The following is a 19,498-nucleotide window of genomic DNA, read 5'->3' on the forward strand; positions in this document are numbered from 1 at the left end:
TGTGCATGGTGTTGTGGGTGAGGGTGGGGGTGTTGCGTGCCGCGTCCAGCGTGTGTGTGTCACTCTCTTTCCCCCCCTCCTCTCCCCTGTGTGCTAGATGCAGTACTCACTGTCGTCGCTGCCACCACCTTCTTTCTCCTTTGTGGTGTATTAGTAGATACACCAACATGGGTAGGATCTTCAATTTGGGCTCCATGGCATCCTGGTTCTTCGTGGAGTGTCGAGAGGTGAGTGGTTCCCCTTCATTGTTCAGTTTCTGCCATGCTTTTGATGTCGTTGGTACCGACCCGGAAAAGCTGGCGGATTGGTGCCTTGTAATACGGTGGGTGGTACATTGACTTCCACCTGTCTGTTGGTGGTGACCACTGCGGTATTTGTTGATACCGCCGTGGCTGTCAGGATGTTAAAGTGGCTGCCTATGTTGGCGGTTTCCACCGTGTTCGTGATCCCATTTTTTTTTACCGACGCCCTGTTGGCGGTATTACCGCCGCTTTAACACCGACCGCCAGGGTTGTAATGAGGGCCTATGTCTTTCAAAGAGTAGGGAATGCAATTGGGAAAGCCATGACCATGGATGTGGACAAATGGGGCCACTAAAATACCTGACACAGATGCTTTTGCCTTTTAAAGTTTTCACGTGGGAAGTTACCATGGAGGACAGTACTATGGGCCAAGCTATCCTGTTGTTGCTTCTGCTACAGGACCATGTGAAGAAGATGTCTGAAAAGTCCGCACTCGGAGGTTTGAACAAAAGCTCAGAAACGCATGTCTTGCCTGAGAGCCTAAGCTATCATTTGACTTGTAATGCAAGGTTCTAAAAATATATTATCTTGTCCAAAGAGTATGTCTGTGCCACCCTGTGACACACACTATAAAACAATTCTTCCCATTTTCATTCCTTTTTCTGAAGGGGATGTTTCAAAATACAAGAGGTGAATTGTTAAGCAAGCTGGAGAACTGTAAGAAGAATGGCAAGAACTTAGAGTCCCACTCCACAGTTCTGGGGTGCCACCTTCAGGTTCCAGAGTGAGTGATCTTGTCTCATAATACCCAGCACCAACAACAAAACACTGTTAACAACAGCATCAGAAGAATAGGACCCAACCTCTGCATTGGCTTAGTTTCAAGTGGCAGGTCTTAATTTCAGTGCAGAGCCTAAGGCAAAAGAGGTTGAGCAAGTGGCAGCACCAATGACACTTCAGAGGAGGTTCCAGGAGTATCGGGATGACCCAAAAGAGGTATATGTGGATCAAAACCACTGAAGTATTGGCATGGGAAGATGCACCAATGGCCACAGCTCAGCACGCTTGCAATAAAGTATCTGACTTATCCTCTAGCTGGTGTGTCCGCTGAATGTGCATTCAGTGCAACTGATGCAGTTGTTATAGTGAGAAAGAACAGTATTTTGTCTCAAAATTGAGATGACCCATGATCAAAATGAACCAGCATTTTATACCACATAAATACACCATTCCCGAAACACCACATAAGGAGGGAGAGGATGATTGGTCTGAATCATGTGTGTTTGATGACCAAATTCTGGGTGAACCACCTGAGCTTGGTGACAAACACTACTTTCGGGTCAGAGTATGCCAGTGCCACCATAGAACTTTTTATTTATTTCTCACTGAACTTCTTTCTGAGCTAGTGGAACTTTATGTTTGTTTCGGATTTATGCTGCCCCAACATTTTTTAGACACATATATGGCAGAATTTGAGTTTGACCTGTGTGCAGAGATGAAGCCCCTATATTCCGTTCAGGACATTGGAGACAATTGCTACCTCCCTCACATGCCATTGCCTAACCTTTTTTTTATATCACCTTGCAGGGCAGTCCCAGAAGATCATTGATTAAAAGGCTGCCTGTGCCAATGCCAAATTCCAATGTGTTACTACCATCAAAGAGGAGATAATATTTATTATCAGCCACAGTGCTTGGATTGGTAGAGGTAACTGCTTACTATTGCACCATAGTGGTAATATATTGAGTGATTGTGAGTGATGATGGATGATATATGTGGTGGCTGACTTTGTGTGAAGGAGTTTAACAAATTTGTAAACTTGATTTAAATGATTGTGATGTTTGGGGGCTGATGGGTAATCATTTTTTCCTGAAAGTGATTGGCCTTTCAAACTTATTAAACTTTTACCTGCAGGGTCCACTTCTTTTTTCTGGTTTCTCAGAGACCGGACCAGTCACTTTAGTTACCAAACACAAATCTACACAAAATACTCCAATTCTGTTTCTCTATTTATTCTTCAACAGCAGTACACTACAATGGTCTACCTCGCTCAGTTTGGGATGGGGGCAAAGTTACGGAGAATCAGTAGGAGGAAGGTGTAAGGACTTAGGGCGGGGCTGCCTGAACAGCTAGAAGGAGAAATCTATCTACTTAAAAAAAAAAAAAAAACGATGATAATGCCACTGAGGGCTAGTACTCACTCTGCTATGTGAACCGGAGAGAGGTGCATTGATTTGGGATTTGCTGCTGAGTATGTGTTTGCTGCATTGCTGGCTCAAACATGAAACTCCTCATTGTGTTCTTGCTCTGCCTCTGAGTCTTCTTGGTACACTCCTGACTCCTCAAAAAGCTTACTCTGCTTCCTTTTGTCCTTCTACTTTACTCTATAATGAAGTTAATATTTTCCAATATGCAGACCTTCTCCTAGTCCTCTCCTACACAAACAAAACTTGGTGAAAACCCAGCACTCCAGCTTACCTACCGGATTGATTCAGCCGGGCACTCAAGAGTGACAGACATTCAAAGAAGAATAGAGATGCACCACCCAATTTGGCAATACAATATCATTTTCCATTTAACAATCTAATTTTTAGAACTGGAAGGGTTAACTTCAATCCTCCATCCTGTGTATTTTTTAAACCTCGAAGAAATAACATTCAGAGATATACTATTGTGGGTCTCTCTGGGGCAGAAAGACTGTTTACAATGCATTTCACTGAACTGTGTCATACTTATCCCCTCATTGTTTCCTTCCAAACAGATGGATGATGATGTGCTGCTCAGTAGCCCAAGTAATATTGTTGTGGTTTCTTTTGTGTAGTATTGGTCTTAGTCACCCCTTTCCCCAAATCCCCCTTCCCATCCATTTATAAGCCCCTAATCCACTTCCCACAGGCTGTGTGGCTTATTGATGTGTGAATTAATTTTATACCATAAATGGATCACACACTTGCTGGGGTGGATGTGGTGAAAGTGACACCAACTCACTGCATGACCTTCTATTACCTGATCAATATTCCACACCGGCCCCCACAACATCATCATTAAGGGATTCTATTACGTGAATGCTTAACCTTGCCCAACCACTCCTGACTATGAGCCCACTTCCCCTGACTCAAGGATTTCATTTCTTAATATTATAAATAATATAATAAATAATATAATATAATATAATATATTAAAATAATATAATTTCAAATATTAGCTCCCCTTTGCTCAGAAAAGTTGATATTCCTAGTCGTTATGATCATACCAGGTCTTCTTTGTTATGTGTCGCATACTGTCATCATCGTAGCCTGGTTACAGTCTTCCTAAAGTTATGATATCATATATGACCCAATAACTCTCTTTTTTCTTTCAATCTAGTTGACAGTAAAGGAAAGCACTGTGATTAATCCTGCAGTTGGATTTCGCATAGGTGGGAGTAGCACATTGTGTCTTCCCTGTTAGCGCGTTAGCTTGCTACTACCACTACCACTCCCTTAAGATAAGATGCCACCTTCGGAAAACTTCATCTATTTAGGTAAGAGAAGAGCTATGAATTAAAGTGAATTTGTTTAGTTAATAATTAACTTCCACTGAAGAAGATGTTTGTGTGTATCTCGGTTAAAAAACATGCTGCACTAAAAGACAGCAGTGCAAACTAAAATACCAACATAAACATTTGAGGCATAAATGAAGTATTGCCCCATTTGTTTTTTTGCTGAAAGAAATTCTACCCTTCCCACCCATAGGTTTAGAGCTGGTCCAGGCTCTTCTCTATCCTGCTGATCCACTGTCCATTCATTGCAGGATGTGTTCCAGCAATGCCCTATCAGAGCAGGAGGGAGCAATAGCATTTCTAGTCTGGGCCCCTGACAGCTGGCAGCCAAGCCGGTGATGTGGTGGTCAGGAAGTTACAGGCTGGGCCTGGGGTGCTGCTGAACTGGGGCCCAGCTCAGAGGCAGCAATTTCTGCCTTTGTATCCTCCAGGACCACCATCCTCTGGTATTCTGCCTGGATAGTTTCCAGCCTCTGCCACTGCAGATGGGCTACTATCTCCTGCCTAGTAGGTGGTGCTGGTAGACCAGAAGGGGTAGCTATATCAAGAAAAACAAAATGAAAAAATACAAATTGTCTGTGCAAACACTTGTTTTAAATTAAGTAGTGGGTGGCACAGTAGCAGTACATTGCTGGTCCCCTAGGGACATTGAAATTTGATGTGATTTTGATTAGGAGAGTCACAGTGCCATTTTTAATGTGTTAACCACATGTGCCTCACATGCCTCACATAAAACGCACCGACTGTCTGGTAGAAAAGAATTAAGGCAGAATAACACCAGATTAAAAAAAAAATTATTTGATTTGTTTTTTTTTAAAAGGTTCTTCTAGTAACTAAACAGGCACTGTGAGTGGGAATATTAAAAGTAAATGACCTAGCATTTATGAGTAAAGCATTAAGCACTAAGTATGAAGTGCAAGTTGTCATGCTAAATGAATGGAGGCATGCTAGCTAACAATGTGGGTACTTTGCTACTGTCTGCAGCTGGGGCAGCTGTAGTTGACAATTATCCATCTTTCATTCAAATGCGCTGCTCTTCTCCAAATGCCTTTCACTTTCTGCCCTGACATTCCAGAGGCAGATGAATAACAAATATAATACTACGTCACACATATCACATATAAAATGCAAATATTATTATCATGTCTGCCGTAAGTAGACGGTGGGGAAAATAATGCACTGCACTACAGGGAAAGGAACGAGCTATATAGATTGTATTTGGCACATTTGTCACAGAATATCCCTTATGCCAAACCTTTAATAAAAGCAGGCAATTTGCCCCACTTGACTCACTGGTGTCGCCCACAAATTATATTTGTTTAATAACTTCACATGGCCGAAAATGTTTGCTCATTTTGCTCATGCCAAGAATGGATTTTTAATTTTGTTTGGTAGGCTGGGAAGAACTTAGGAAAGAATAAAGAAGTGAAGTACTAAGAGGTGACTGAGTGAACAAAGGGAAACACACCTTGTGTGTTTGGTTTGCAATGCATTGACAATTTTGTAAATGCTGCATTAACTGAAGGAGACACATATTGCACAGTCAACATTGCAGTCACAAATTGAACCATACTGCACTTCTTCGGTTATGGGTGGAGAAATGCCATGGGCAGGGAAGGGATTGATGAATGATGATGGATGGGGCACAAATCAGCCTCTCTTAACAATTACAGTGAGCCAAGGGATTAAAACAAAAATTAAACTGCCCCCTACTTTGAACTATAGCTTTCATAATCATAAAACAAAGTTAGCAAAGTAGGTGAGCAGCATGAATCCCTCTATAGAAGAACTCCTTTGTTTATTCATCCAAGCAATTATTCAACCATCCTTTCATTCTTCCTACTAGAGTCACCCATTGTCACCATGAGTTATGCTTTACTTTCTCTAATCTAGACTTTGACCAATATTTCCAATCCATTATCCATCATCCATTCAATATCAACCCTTTCTTTCAATCATCCTTTTACTCATCCATCCATTACCAAATACTCACCCCATATCCTTTTACCCACCCACGCAACCTTTCCTTTCACTCATTTCACCCATCCTTTCTTTTAACCTTCCGTTCTTTCCCCTTTCTATCAAGCCATCATTTTTAAAGTACATTAAGTGAGCTTTTGCTGAGCTGGAGATAGAGGAGGCCGTAACTCAACCACTGCTGTAAGTGGTAAAACGGGGAGTTCACAAGGGAGGACAATGCCGTTGTGGCTAGAGAGTATAATAGTAATTGTTAATAAGCAAGCAATGTGACTAACTGTCCGTCCCTGCTACCACTTCACCCCTCCAACTGAATCTCTACCTGCAGCAGCACTTGAGCTGGTGGCGCTCTGTGTGGCTCGAATTTTTTTTATACATGTTCTAAATCCAGATACACCTCCCCTTAATTTTTTTTAATCAAAAAATTACAAACACAATGCATTGCTACAGTTTGGTTAGCACTCAAATATCTTCTATCAAAAATATCACTCTGAACATTTTGTTGGTTCACAATTTTAGAAAAGCCAGGTTGTCAAGCCAACCAAAAATGTTCATAATGGAGGGGCAGAGCTATAACCTGTGATGATACTGATGACTCTGAATCATTGAATTGCAATGAGGGGGTGGAGTAATAATAGTGAATGAAAGACATATGGTGTTGGTTGACAAATGCAATAGGACATCATATTTTCCAGCTATGCTGGACTGTCATGGGAACTGCTGGTAGACTGTATAAATACATGACACAGCACAACATAGAGGGTTGGGGGTGGTTCATGACCATGGCCTATCTCTGGTCAACTGTTAGAGCATGAACAAGAACATGAAAGCCTTTTCAACAAGCATAAATGGTGAATATAATTTAAAATACTAGCTAGGCCTACAATCTTCACGGTAGACATTAGAATACTAAAAATCTGTTCTTAGTCTTACAGTACCACAAGATTTATAGGAGTGAGGAAAGATTACCACCAAAGTAGAAGACATCCACAGACTAGTACAGACCATAAAAAGTCAGCTACAAAAAAAAAAATGAAACAATGAAAAACCATAATGCAGGGATAGCGGGAAGTAAATAAATAATGTATAGGGCAGTTGGAAAAAAAGGAGACAGTATAAAAAAATAAACAATGCAAAATTCAATGTAGTATAATAGTAGGCAGAGGTAAAGGTTAAGGAAATACTAATAATAAATAATAGGGCCTACTGCAGTGAGCAGAGCCCTCAGCAGTCTCACTGGTGGTCGGCACCTCCTCCTTCTCCCCAGCTATTCCTGGACCCCTCTTCTTGCTCTTGGGTGTTGATTAGGGGTGGGCAAAGCTCGCCGAGTTCTTCTCCGCGGAGTTCCACAGAGTTGTCTAAAAACTCCGTGAAATTCCACGGAGTTCGGCATGCGGCGGAATGCCACCCAGTCCTGGTTTTAGAGATGTAAACCATTCTAGATGCTTTGTGTTCTCTTGGGTGTCCTTGGTGCCGAGAAGCATTTTAGTGTCATTTAGGGCTGCAGAGAGCTGATCCTTCCCTTCTGTTACCTGGGTAGCAGCTTCAGAAACACCACGTTACTGCAGCACCCGATGAATAGCAGTATCACTGCTACAGCAGGCTTCATGCCTCTACACAAAGATCGCTACTTCAGGTACAGCAGCCGGTGTTCCAAAATTCACCGCATGATAGCCACGTATGTTTGCATGCTGGAAAATATAGTTCATTCGCAATCTGCCACCATGTCACTGACGACAAACCTTGGTGCATCAAAACTGCTAGTTCGGAGTCAACACCACAGAAGGGAAGTGTTGATGGCTTTATGTTTATCTGAAATTAAAGACATCTATCCCTTAAACCAAATTGCAGGAGACAAAATGCTTATAACATTGTCGCGTGGGCTCTCATTATCCTAAATGAGACTACTGGATTTCTAGGCAGCAGGATCAATAACGGTGTGGGGGACTGAGTCAGACCCACGTGTAAGGAACTCTGTCACCCTAAATCCGGTTGTTGCTCCGGCTAACTAGCAGTGCCTCATTTCTCCCACAGGGAAGAGATGATTGGGCAGCCGAGCGCATGACATCTTTGGAACTTCTCAGGGAAGTCGTGGTCACTCAGATCCAAACGAACTCTCTCATTCACAATATGGTCTCATATACAAATGACAAAGACAGTATGAGTTTTATATAATGTTTTAATAAAACGACTGTATTTTAGATATTAAGGCGTGAGCCGCAATAACCAGAACAATACAACATAGTAGGATTGATATAGTAACCAGGAGAGTAAAACATAAGAATAAAGCTATCATAATTCCTAACCGTTTCTACTCTCCCTCTGCTTGTTCTATTTAGAGCACAGCATGTTAATCTTCTAGCTTGCCTTTCTGTATCACTAGGGAGATGGACACACTCATACCTGAGCAAAGGCCTGTGATCTGGTTCAGCATCTGCAACGAGGCAGTCAGCGTCTAGTTGTGGTTCCCAGGTCGGAATCTCCCTCTTGCATGTATTGGGACAAGGAAGTGATTTTATAACTAACATGTCATTGTGATCACAAAATGTCCCTACGCAGGAATGGCAAGTCTAAACTCCTACCACGTCTATCGGCAATGTACCAGACTGTATCCTTGACTGAAGCACAGAGAGAATATGTTATGAACTTCAGTGCTGAAGTAGGCAAAACAGTGTGATATGAATAAAAAACAACACCGTAGAACTGGCTATTCTGAAAAATAACAGTACTAAGCCTAATAAAAAGCATTTAGAGTAAAGTGCACAGAGGCTCTAAGCTGTTAGCAAATGAATAAAATATATTTAGGGCAAAGTGCACAGAGGCCTAAAGCCTGAAGCTAATGCGCAAAATATACGTAAAACTGACCACACTACACCCTCCCCTTGTCGGTAGCAAGTGGTTCTAATAACATAAAAAACATAACCTAAATTTAAACACAACATTTCGACAAGATGAGAAGACAACAAAGTCATAAATTTAGGAAACATGTGACAATAGAGCGAATTGCAATATAGTGTCAATTTAGTCGGGAAAAAAAAAAATCCAATTGTCAGACAGAAGCAATAGAATGTAGAAGCTCCTCCACTTCGAGATATGTCAATATCAGAAGATCCACGCCACAAAGTACCATGGAGCAGGTGTGTTCCAAAGCCCCAAAACCATTCAGGGCGGCACCCCGTGTAGTGCCAAGGAAAGAGACAAAACCATCTTCCTCCAGGAAGGGAATCTCATAATCCGCTTCACGAAGCAAACGCAAACGTAGTGCACAAGTCTGGGAATGAGCCCTAATCGGGAACATCAACAGATCAGGATCGACCACTGGAGAGCGCTGCAGTGAGAGACAGAAAGCCAGTGCATGTTCAAACGAGCACCAAAGGCATCGAAACACGGGTTGCACACAATCCAAAACCGATCTGAATGACAGAGACCAGTCACACTCCAAATGGCCCAGGAGTGTAGCTCCAAAACGCTGCATCATGCGTTCACGACACAGCTGCGCTGACGGGAGCAGCAATATAGGATCTCGTCGCGGCGGGACAGCCATTGCGAAAAAATAGTAACAATAGCAAAACTCTAGCCAATAAAGCCAAAGTAATTGGGAAACCCCCAAAAATGCTTCCGAAAATAGAGTGTATAGCCGAAGGTATCAAACCGAATATGGAAGAGAAGGTGTGAACGAAACCAACACCAACGGCTTTGAAAAAATGAGCAATACCAGCAGTCCTGGATGCATTAAATATACGTCGCACAAGTTCACCGAAGTGAGTCGGAAAGTTAGTATTCAAAAGGGACTGTATCTCCGCCGCTGACCTTGCCACTTGAAGTGCGTAGGTCTCGCTAGTAGATGTAAGGGCCACATGCTTTTGAAACAATAAAGCTTTCAGCCGACTCAACTTGTCAAAATCAACCTTGGAAGTAGCAATATGAGGCCAGATGTCTGCTACCTCCCTAAATTCAGTAGGGGGAAACAACACATTCCCGCAGCACGTAACGGCCTTGTTGATGACAACGACGTAAACTATTCCGGCACGCATGCCACAGCAGTGTTCGCTGTTAAGAACAATGTAACTGCCATTAGAAAGCACCTGGAAAGTGTTTTTAATTACCGGGACTGGAACTCCCTTCAGATAACAAGCTAAGTTAGCAATCGAAGCGTTACACGCTCCGTGCAAGGACAGCTGTTTACAAACCATGGAATGGCTAACAGAGGCTTCGCACTCGCTACCGCTAAGAAAAACCTCCCTCAAACCATTAACACATCTGTACTGAAAGGGAAGCTCCCACACCTCGTGTATGTAACTGTCACCCAATAGTTCATATCTACCTACCGGAATGTGCTTCAAACAAGAAGTAAATTGCAGAGTGGAGATAGGCAAATTAATAACCCCATGAATCAACCACTCAGCTGACGGAATCTCAGCCACCGTGAAAGGCAGTTTCTCCAATTTTTCAATATTTAACATAACATACGTCGCTTCCTTCTTAGCCATCAATTGTTGTTGACGAGTTAAATTAAAGGAGATAAAGATCTCTCTGGCACGAATGTGCTGCCATGGAACGCGACCCGCCTTCAAGGTCTGAAGAGTCCAACCCAGCTGCATGATAGATCGTGTCTGACTCTGCCCATGATATAAAGAAGACATGTCTGATTTTATAATGTCAATAGCAGAAGAGACAATACTGTCAATCGTGTAAACACGGTCAGAAAGGGTATGCATGCCATTATCAACAACAGACAAAGTCTGCAGCAGATTTTCTTGATCAATCTGTCTTAACCGGGCTGCAGCCTCCTGCTGGGAAAGTTTCCAAAACTCATTATACACTTCGTATAAGAACCTTTTTCTCCGGGGCACCTTGGGACCTGATAAGAAATCTTGCAAATCAGTACCATTAGACAGTAACTTGAGGTGTGACTTAACTGCACCCAGGGTGGAATACTTCAACCATCGTTGACAAAGTTTCCCCACACTGTATGTATTTATTATATCAGCATGTTCTGGTGAAATGTAACGAGGGTCTGCCCTACTAGTCCTGAACCCCCCTGAAGAGGTAACAAAACGTTGATGACACTGATTAGTGTCTACAGGCCACAACAACCACCCGCCCGGATGTAACGATGAAGCGTTAAGCGTACCATTCTGGACCCAATGCGTAAATTCACTAAAAGTAGCATTCACATAGTGCTGCCAGTTATTTAATTTAGAAGGGACAGGTATACTAGGCAAAGTCAATTCTCTAATCGACGCCAAGCCCAAACAACTAGTCTGTTGTACTGTGTCATTGAGGAAAATCATTTGCACAGGGATAATGCATGCTCGAAATAATGTATCCCTGCCTTGCATCTGCCAATTCTTCGTACCCCAAACACTTTTCAAGTCAACAGTCTTCAACCAGTATTCATATCCTTCGACCGAAAGTTTAGATACAAACGAATTCGAATAGAGTAATTTAGTATCGGTCAACAAAATTTGCTTATTAGAAAACGGTGCCACTTTAAAAGAGTAAGACTTAGCATTTCGCTGATCATGCCCAGAAAAACATGCAAATTTATCATTATACGTTTTCGAACTCCCTTGTGGAGGAGTCGAGCAATGTTCCCATTGTACATAATCAAACATGGACTTAGGGCTACTCGCTTTGTGAATAAAGTGGTGTCCATAATAGTTGTAGCAAAACATATCACCATGATTATCTCTAAATTGGTAAGCATCTTCATCGTCATAGACAGTATAATATTGCAAATCTTTTAGCATAGAATCTACCGTCTTCACATCCCAATCATCAGAAACAATGCCTGGAATAACAACATCATTCATTGATAACTTGAGGACATACGGTATTTGAATCAATTCAGTGGGACCATATATATCAAACATTACTTTATCCCACACAATCCCATCCGGAATTGGTATTGCAGAAATGTTCACATTGGATAAGTCTCTTCGAACCATATGAGACGAAAAATGTGGTCTCAACACAGTCTCCACGTGCTCAATGTCTGATCGATCAGGAAGAAAATGACCATGTATTACTAGAAAAAAAGTAACCACAAACCCCAACCATAAAAAAAGAGTCATTACAGCCATAAAAAGCCACAAATAGTTCCAAGGAATAACAAAATATTTACGTTTAAGCCAACTGAGTAGCTTACGTGGACCTCGGATTGAAGACAGCGAAGACGAAGAGCTGGATACAGCCGCATCCACGTTGTTGAAGCAGCCAGAGGCAGTTCTTGCAAAAGGTGCAACAGCGAACAAAGAAGCAGATGGAGGCTCTCTCCTAGGTACGCTATAAATCACACGATCAGAAATATCAGTAGAACGTACAGCAACTTGATCAAAAGATTCGATATTAATCGTTGACTGTGGAACAATCGCAAGATCATCTTCCACCCTCCCCAGCTCAGAGAGGAAACAGTGTCGGTGCAAATCACCTGCAGCTGGACTTCTTCCCCAGTAGTGAGAGGGATGCCAGAACTACTGGGTGTCCCTCTTGGTCTGCTGTGCAGAATCGGCCACATGTTGTAACTTGACATTATCAATGGAAACGAAACGATTTCCTTTGGCCCCTTGTAGCGGCGGTAAAATCACAGTTCTCGTGCCGCTCACCCCTAACACTGGGACAGGTGCTCGATAAGAAGGACCAAATTCTTTCTTTACTGCGACCTTTTCACGCACTAGATCCCCAATCCTGGGTATCCAACCAGTAGGTGTTACTGGCTCATCCTTAATTCCTAAGGAGGCAGCACTTGCAGAAGAGTTATCTTCACGGAATTGTTGTAAATCCTGCAAAACAGTGACACGATCATTTATGTCAAAGGGCGTATCCGCCGCCTCCACACCAGGACCATCCAGATCAGGAACATACATTTGTGTTCCGAACAGGCACTCATATGAAGTACGACCCCCCAGTGACCTTCTAGGCAAGTTATTAAGTGCTCTCTGTACTCCATACAGGTGGGCTAGCCAACTACGACTCGTACCTATAACCCTGGCCGTTAAGGATTGCTTTAAATCACGATTTAAACGCTCCACGACAGAATTTCCCTCGGGATGAAATGGAGACGAGAATTGGAGCTGGACCCCCAACGAGGCCATGGTGTCCCTGAATGCCTTAGAGGCAAAGGCAGGGCCCTGGTCCGAATGAAAAGCCGCAACTGCAAATGTATCGACAAAGATACGCAAATCTTTAATAACAGTCCGAGCGTCAGCCGAGCGCTGTGGCCAGACCCACACAAATCTGGAGCACGAATCTACAGCAACCAATATGTATTTGTATGCACAATCTGGTGTCAGCGGACCACAATGGTCCAAGTACACACACTGTAATGGCCTGTTTGAAATCAGAAGAGGCGTCTGCTGCGGGCGTCTAGCCGACGATGCTTTAATTTGTTGACAGACGTCACAACAAAGGACATACTGCTTTGTCTCCTTATAGAGACCAGGCCACCAATAACGGGCCTGTAAAAGTGAAATCGTGGCAGCCACACCAGCATGCGCAGATGCCACCCCTTCATGTGCTGCAGAAATTAATCGAGGTCTCTCAATCTTATTCGGTAACTCACGTACACCAATACCAGGAATATTAACAACAGCATTTAGTGCACCACTCAAGCAGTAACTATATTTAGAAGGGAATCCTTTAGGAAATGGCGTGCCATCAGCCGTAGCTTTTATGGCAGCCGAGATCTCTATGTCTGGTTTGGAACTCGAACGAGTTACTGCGGCTACAATGGCGATAGCCACTGCCGACTTTGCAGCCTCATCAGCCAAAGTATTCCCAGCAACGTGTATTCCAACGCGCTGGTGTCCAAGTGTATGTACAACATGGACTTTAGGAAGCATTTCTTTCAGACCCGCAACCTTACCCCACAACAATTTATGTTTAATGGTGTTGCCTTTAGAATCCCTGAACCCATTCATTTTCCAATAGTGCAGATATTCATTGAAGGATTGCACACAGTAGTAGGAGTCACAGACCAGCAAGGTCAATATCGCCGGCTCTGCATGCTCCAACACCAACAAAAGAGCTTTGAGCTCAGCCAGCTGTGCTGTGCAATCTCCCAAGGTTTTAGTATAAGTATGTCGGGGGCAGAAGACTTCCCCCTCCATAGTCCCGCTCACCACCGCACATGCAGCAGAATACTGTTGTTTAGTCCCAACCGCTGGTTGCGCAAAGCCATCGGTATACATGACCACTTCATATTGGTCAATAGGCAATGTGCCAGCAGGAACTGGGTACTCTATTTCATATTGAAGAAATTCTTGAGTCTGCAGCTTAGGATCAAATATGTAATCCACATCAGTGGCCGTCAAAGACGTAGCCCATTGTATCCACCGTGGGTGTAAAGCTTTCGAATTAGGAACACTCGCTTTTGTAACAGCCTCTAAGGCCGGAATCGGGGAAACGACAATAATGCGTTGGCCCTGGGCTAGTGGTCTTTCTTTGATCACAGCCATCTGTACTGCAGTGAGAATTTTCTCAGTCTGTGCAAAACGTTGTTCTGCAGAAGAATACAAGTGGGACTTGTATGCTATCGGGACTGTCTCCCCTTCATTAAAGGTGACATACGTAAATCCAACAGCCCCAGGAATCACCCTGATGACCAAATGAGTTTTATTGTCCCGTGTGTGTAAGTGGTTAACCGCTAAGAGATCATCCTGCAACTCTCGCAGTATGTGTGTATGCTCAATCGTCCAAAATCTACTTGAAAAATTCGGGCGAATTAGTTCATATAAAGGTTTTATACGTGTAGCATAATCAGGAATGTAAGTTCTGCCAAAATTCAGAAACCCCAATAATGACTGAAGCTTCCGAACCGTATTAGGAGGCTGCAATAAAGCACATTTCACCCAAAAATGTGGCACCAGGCTCTTGCCCTCACTCGATAACTCATATCCCAGGAAAACAACACTGAGGAAGGCAATCGTTGATTTCTTAAAATTAAACTTATAGCCAATATCAGCAAAACCCACAACAATGCGCGATACGCGTCTGAGATGTTGTAGAATCTCATCGTCCGTCAAATAAATGTCATCAACATATGATAACGCCTCAGGGTCCAACTCGTGCAGAAGTTCAGTCACACGAGCCGAAAACAGTCCTGGGCTATTCTCATACCCCTGAGGTAAACGACAAAACTTTTCTGAGAGCCAAATGCACTGAAACTGGTATAGTCCCGACTTTCGGGTGCTATATTCTGGCAGAAAAATCCATTCGAGATATCCAAGGTTGTTTTGTATTTTTACGCACTATATTATTCATAAGCGCAGCGCTATGTGAATTCTGTATGGCATATGTGCGTGTATGACTATTCAAATGTCTGTAATCCACCACTATCCTATAGGAATGGTCCGGTTTAGCAACCGGAAATAAGGGATTATTCATCGGCGAGACACAAGGCTCAATCACACCTTGGTACTCCAATTGTGTAAGATTTTTCCTAACCAATGCCCTTGCTTCAAATTTAATAGGATATTGCGGCTGTGGCTGAGGTTCACCCTTTATCGGAATAACATGTTAGGTGATTGATTATCCCACCCCACATTATTTCTATATAGGGCGGGGGCTTGTGCTAGAGCCCATGATTTACTATAGGACTCCGCTAGTTCTCTCGGAACAAGTGGTGAAAAGGAAGGCGCAATGACCTCCTCCCGAACCGGACAGTCGCGAACAAAGTCAGGTGGCCAATCTTGTTCAGCTAACAGGACATCATATGATTTCACCACATGGTCCCAAAAGATGGCGTGTACAATGCGGTCAATGTCCCCTTCTAATCGTAGAGTAACAAGATATACTTGATCAGGATCAGAGACTCGCATATCCACCATCTCGACTTGTATGAAGTCATCAGTTGCTTTCGCCTCCAGATGCTATAGAAGACTCCGGCGAACTATTGTGACCTCTGCCGCGCTGTCTAACAGCGCTAACACCCATGTCTTGTTCGTCAAGAGAACTCTCTTCTTGAGCGGCATGTCTAACTGAGACTGCTGCCACTTTCTTCTTTTTAAATTGCTGTTTTTGTTGCAGCGGTTTCTCTTCTTGTTTAATAGAAACCTCCGCTGAGCGTTGTGAATCCTGTCTCGGTTTCACGTACTTCGTCCTCCGCTCTGACCGCCCACCTCTCTCACTTCTTTTTTCCGAGGAGTCCTGAAAGGAACGAGATTGGCGTGTATCAGTATATTGATATCTATCAGGCGTCTTCAAAGTATCCCTATTCCTGAGATTATACTTATTTTGTGGGGTCTCTGGTTGCGGAGACTGCCCACCATCTTTCTTAGGTGTTTGCTGTTTCTTTTCCAAGCGCTTTTTTGCACCCTAAGGGTTGCTGTTGCTTAGAATTATCCTTATTATTTTTACCCTGCAATTGTGGTTTCTGCGGTCGAGCCCCCAGGCTATCACGACCAATACTAGAATATGTTTCTGCTATTATTCTCGGAAGTTCCCGCTCCTGATTAATCTGCGGAACGTCCCGAAGACGCATTCGCACTGCTAGTGCTACAGCCTCCCCCTTGAGATTACTCAAAATAATAGAAGAAACCGCATCAAAGTTACCCATCAATTGCATGCCTAAATCCAAGGCAGGGGCTGCCCCATATTCATCCTGAATTTGTTTAAGCACCTCCGGCAAATTAGCCAAAGTCGGTGTACCGTGTGCTGTAGTGTAGAGTGCGGCAAACACCGTGCCCCAAGTATTACAAAGGTCCACCGTAGGAACCATCCCATACGGCAAACACATCGTCAAAATTCTATGCTTATCCTGAGGTCCCGTATGGGGAAATACTGCTTCCAGCGTATTAATTTTTTGCGCCAGCCAAAATGGAGTCACCTCACGTTTAGCCGGTACTTTGCCCATAACTGAGTGTACAGTGGCCGGATTGACTCCCGGTACCACCGCGTGTGGGTGTGCTGGAGCAGCACGCGCTGCATTAGTATTTAGGCCCATATTTATACTTTTTGACGCTAAACTGCGCTAACGCAGTTTAGCGTCAAAAAGTTTTGCGCCGTCTAACGCCATTCTGAAGCGCCATGCGGGCGCCGTATTTATGGAATGGCGTTAGACGGCGCAATCAGACCGGCGCTGCCTGGTTTGCGTGGGAAAAAACCACGTAGACCAGACAGCGCCGGCGTAGGGGGAAAATGGCGTATGGGCGTCTTAAAATGGGGCAAGTCAGGTTACGTCGAAAAAATCGTCTTAACCCGACTTGCGCCATTTTTTAACGACGCCCATCCCCCATCAACATGACTCCTATCATTGTAAAGATAGGAGTCATGCCCCCTTGCCCAATGGCCATGCCCAGGGGACTTCTGTCCCCTGGGCATGGTCATTGGGCATAGTGGCATGTAGGGGGGCACAAATCAGGCCCCCCTATGCCACAAAATATTATTAAAAAAAAAAAAAAAAATACTTACCTGAACTTACCTGAATGTCCCTGGGGTGGGTCCCTCCAGCCTTGGGTGTCCTCCTGGGGTGGGCAAGGGTGGCAGGGGGGGTCCCTGGGGGCAGGGGAGGGCACTCTGGGCTCATTTTGAGCCCACTTGTCCCTTAACGCCATGCCTGACCCAGGCGTTAAAAAGCGGCGCAAATGCGCCGTTTTTAGCCACGCCAACTCCCGGGCGTCTCTTTTGCCCGGGAGTATAAATACCACGTAAAGGCCTGGGAGTCATTTTTTAGACGGGAACGCCTCCCTTGCATATCATTAACGCAAGGAAGGGGTTCACGCTAAAAAATGACGCACATTCCGGGAACTTTGGCGCTATTCGCCTCTAACGCCATAGTATAAATATGGCGTTAGTTGGCGTTAGTTTTGCGTCGAAATTGCGTCAAAAAAAACGACGCAATTTCGGCGCAAACGGAGTATAAATATGGCCCTTAATGTCTGCATCACAAACTGAACTAATCGTCTGTACGTTGCAGTTAATTCCAAATATAAACGACGCACTTCAGCCACTGCCACATTTGCCACTCCAGGATACGGTGTATATGTAGCCAATAAAGGCCAGGTCAGACCATCATTACTCAATGGACCTAACCTTACTGGTGTTACTGAGTGTGGGAGGGTGCCATCAAGCCAATTATGGTGTTCTTGATAAGATAAAGGTATTTCTAAGTACGCATAAGCCCTGTATTGTCCAGGGACATTCGCAACAGTATATTCGTGAAAAGTATTTGTACCCCCATCAGCTGCTGGAAATACGACCCAAGAATAAAAAAGTTCTGTTCTATAGGCTGCATGGGCGTCCACCACAAAAGTGACCGGACCCCCCTGGACTGTCAGTCCATGTGCTATCAGATGACACGTGAGCGGAAATCGCATATTAAGCGGTATATTTACTACAACTGGATTCGCCATTAGTATAACAAAAATAGCTCTAGGACAGAGAAGGCACACCAATATCGGGGTTTTTTCCTTTCAAAGTTCAAGCTTGAACAACCAACCACTAAGAAATAGGATGTACCTAACCTGTGGTGGCGGAAACCCTCAGCCCCACGGACGTCTCCGCATACGGAACCGAGGAGTCAAAATATATACGAGACCGAGAGAGTCAGTCGGACCCAAACATTAGAGCCAGACCAATCGTTGGCGGCGCCATGTCGCGTGGGCTCTCATTATCCTAAATGAGACTACTGGATTTCTAGGCAGCAGGATCGATAACGGTGTGGGGGACTGAGTCTGACCCACGTGTAAGGAACTCTGTCACCCTAAATCCGGTTGTTGCTCCGGCTAACTAGCAGTGCCTCATTTCTCCCACAGGGAAGAGATGATTGGGCAGCCGAGCGCATGAAATCTTTGGAACTTCTCAGGGAAGTTGTGGTCACTCAGATCCAAACCAACTCTCTCATTCACAATATGGTCTCATATACAAATGACAAAGACAGTATAAGTTTTATATAATGTTTTAATAAAACAACTGTATTTTAGATATTAAGGCGTGAGCCGCAATAACCAGAACAATACAACATAGTAGGATTGATATAGTAACCAGGAGAGTAAAACAAAAGAATAAAGCTATCATAATTCCTAACCGTTTCTACTCTCCCTCTGCTTGTTCTATTTAAAGCACAGCATGTTAAGCTTCTAGCTTGCCTTCCTTATCACTAGGGAGACGGACACACTCATACCTGAGCAAAGGCCTGTGATCTGGTTCAGCATCTGCAACGAGGCAGTCAGCGTCTAGTTGTGGTTCCCTGGTCGGAATCTCCCTCTTGCATGTATTGGGACAAGGAAGTGATTTTATAACTAACATGTCATCGTGATCACAAAATGTCCCTACGCAGGAATGGCAAGTCTAAACTCCTACCACGTCTATCGGCAATGTACCAGACTGTATCCTTGACTGAAGCACAGAGTGAATATGTTATGAACTCCAGTGCTGAAGTAGGCAAAACAGTGTGATATGAATAAAAAACAACACCGTAGAACTGGCTATTCTGAAAAATAACAGTACGAAGCCTAATAAAAAGCATTTAGAGTAAAGTGCACAGAGGCTCTAAGCTGTTAGCAAATGAATAAAATATATTTAGGGCAAAGTGCACAGAGGCCTAAAGCCTGAAGCTAATACGCAAAATATACGTAAAACTGACCACACTACAACAGAAAATAGAACAAATGGCCTGAGATTATTGCTCAAAATGACTAAGTAGCATATTTAATATTCACAGTGTATAAACATGAACAAAAAGCCATTTGGCACTTTTCATATGTCATCTCGTCATAAATTTGGAAAATGAACCCAT

This window comes from Pleurodeles waltl, chromosome 1_1 (assembly GCF_031143425.1).
Source record: "Pleurodeles waltl isolate 20211129_DDA chromosome 1_1, aPleWal1.hap1.20221129, whole genome shotgun sequence".
Taxonomy (NCBI): Eukaryota; Metazoa; Chordata; class Amphibia; order Caudata; family Salamandridae; genus Pleurodeles; species Pleurodeles waltl.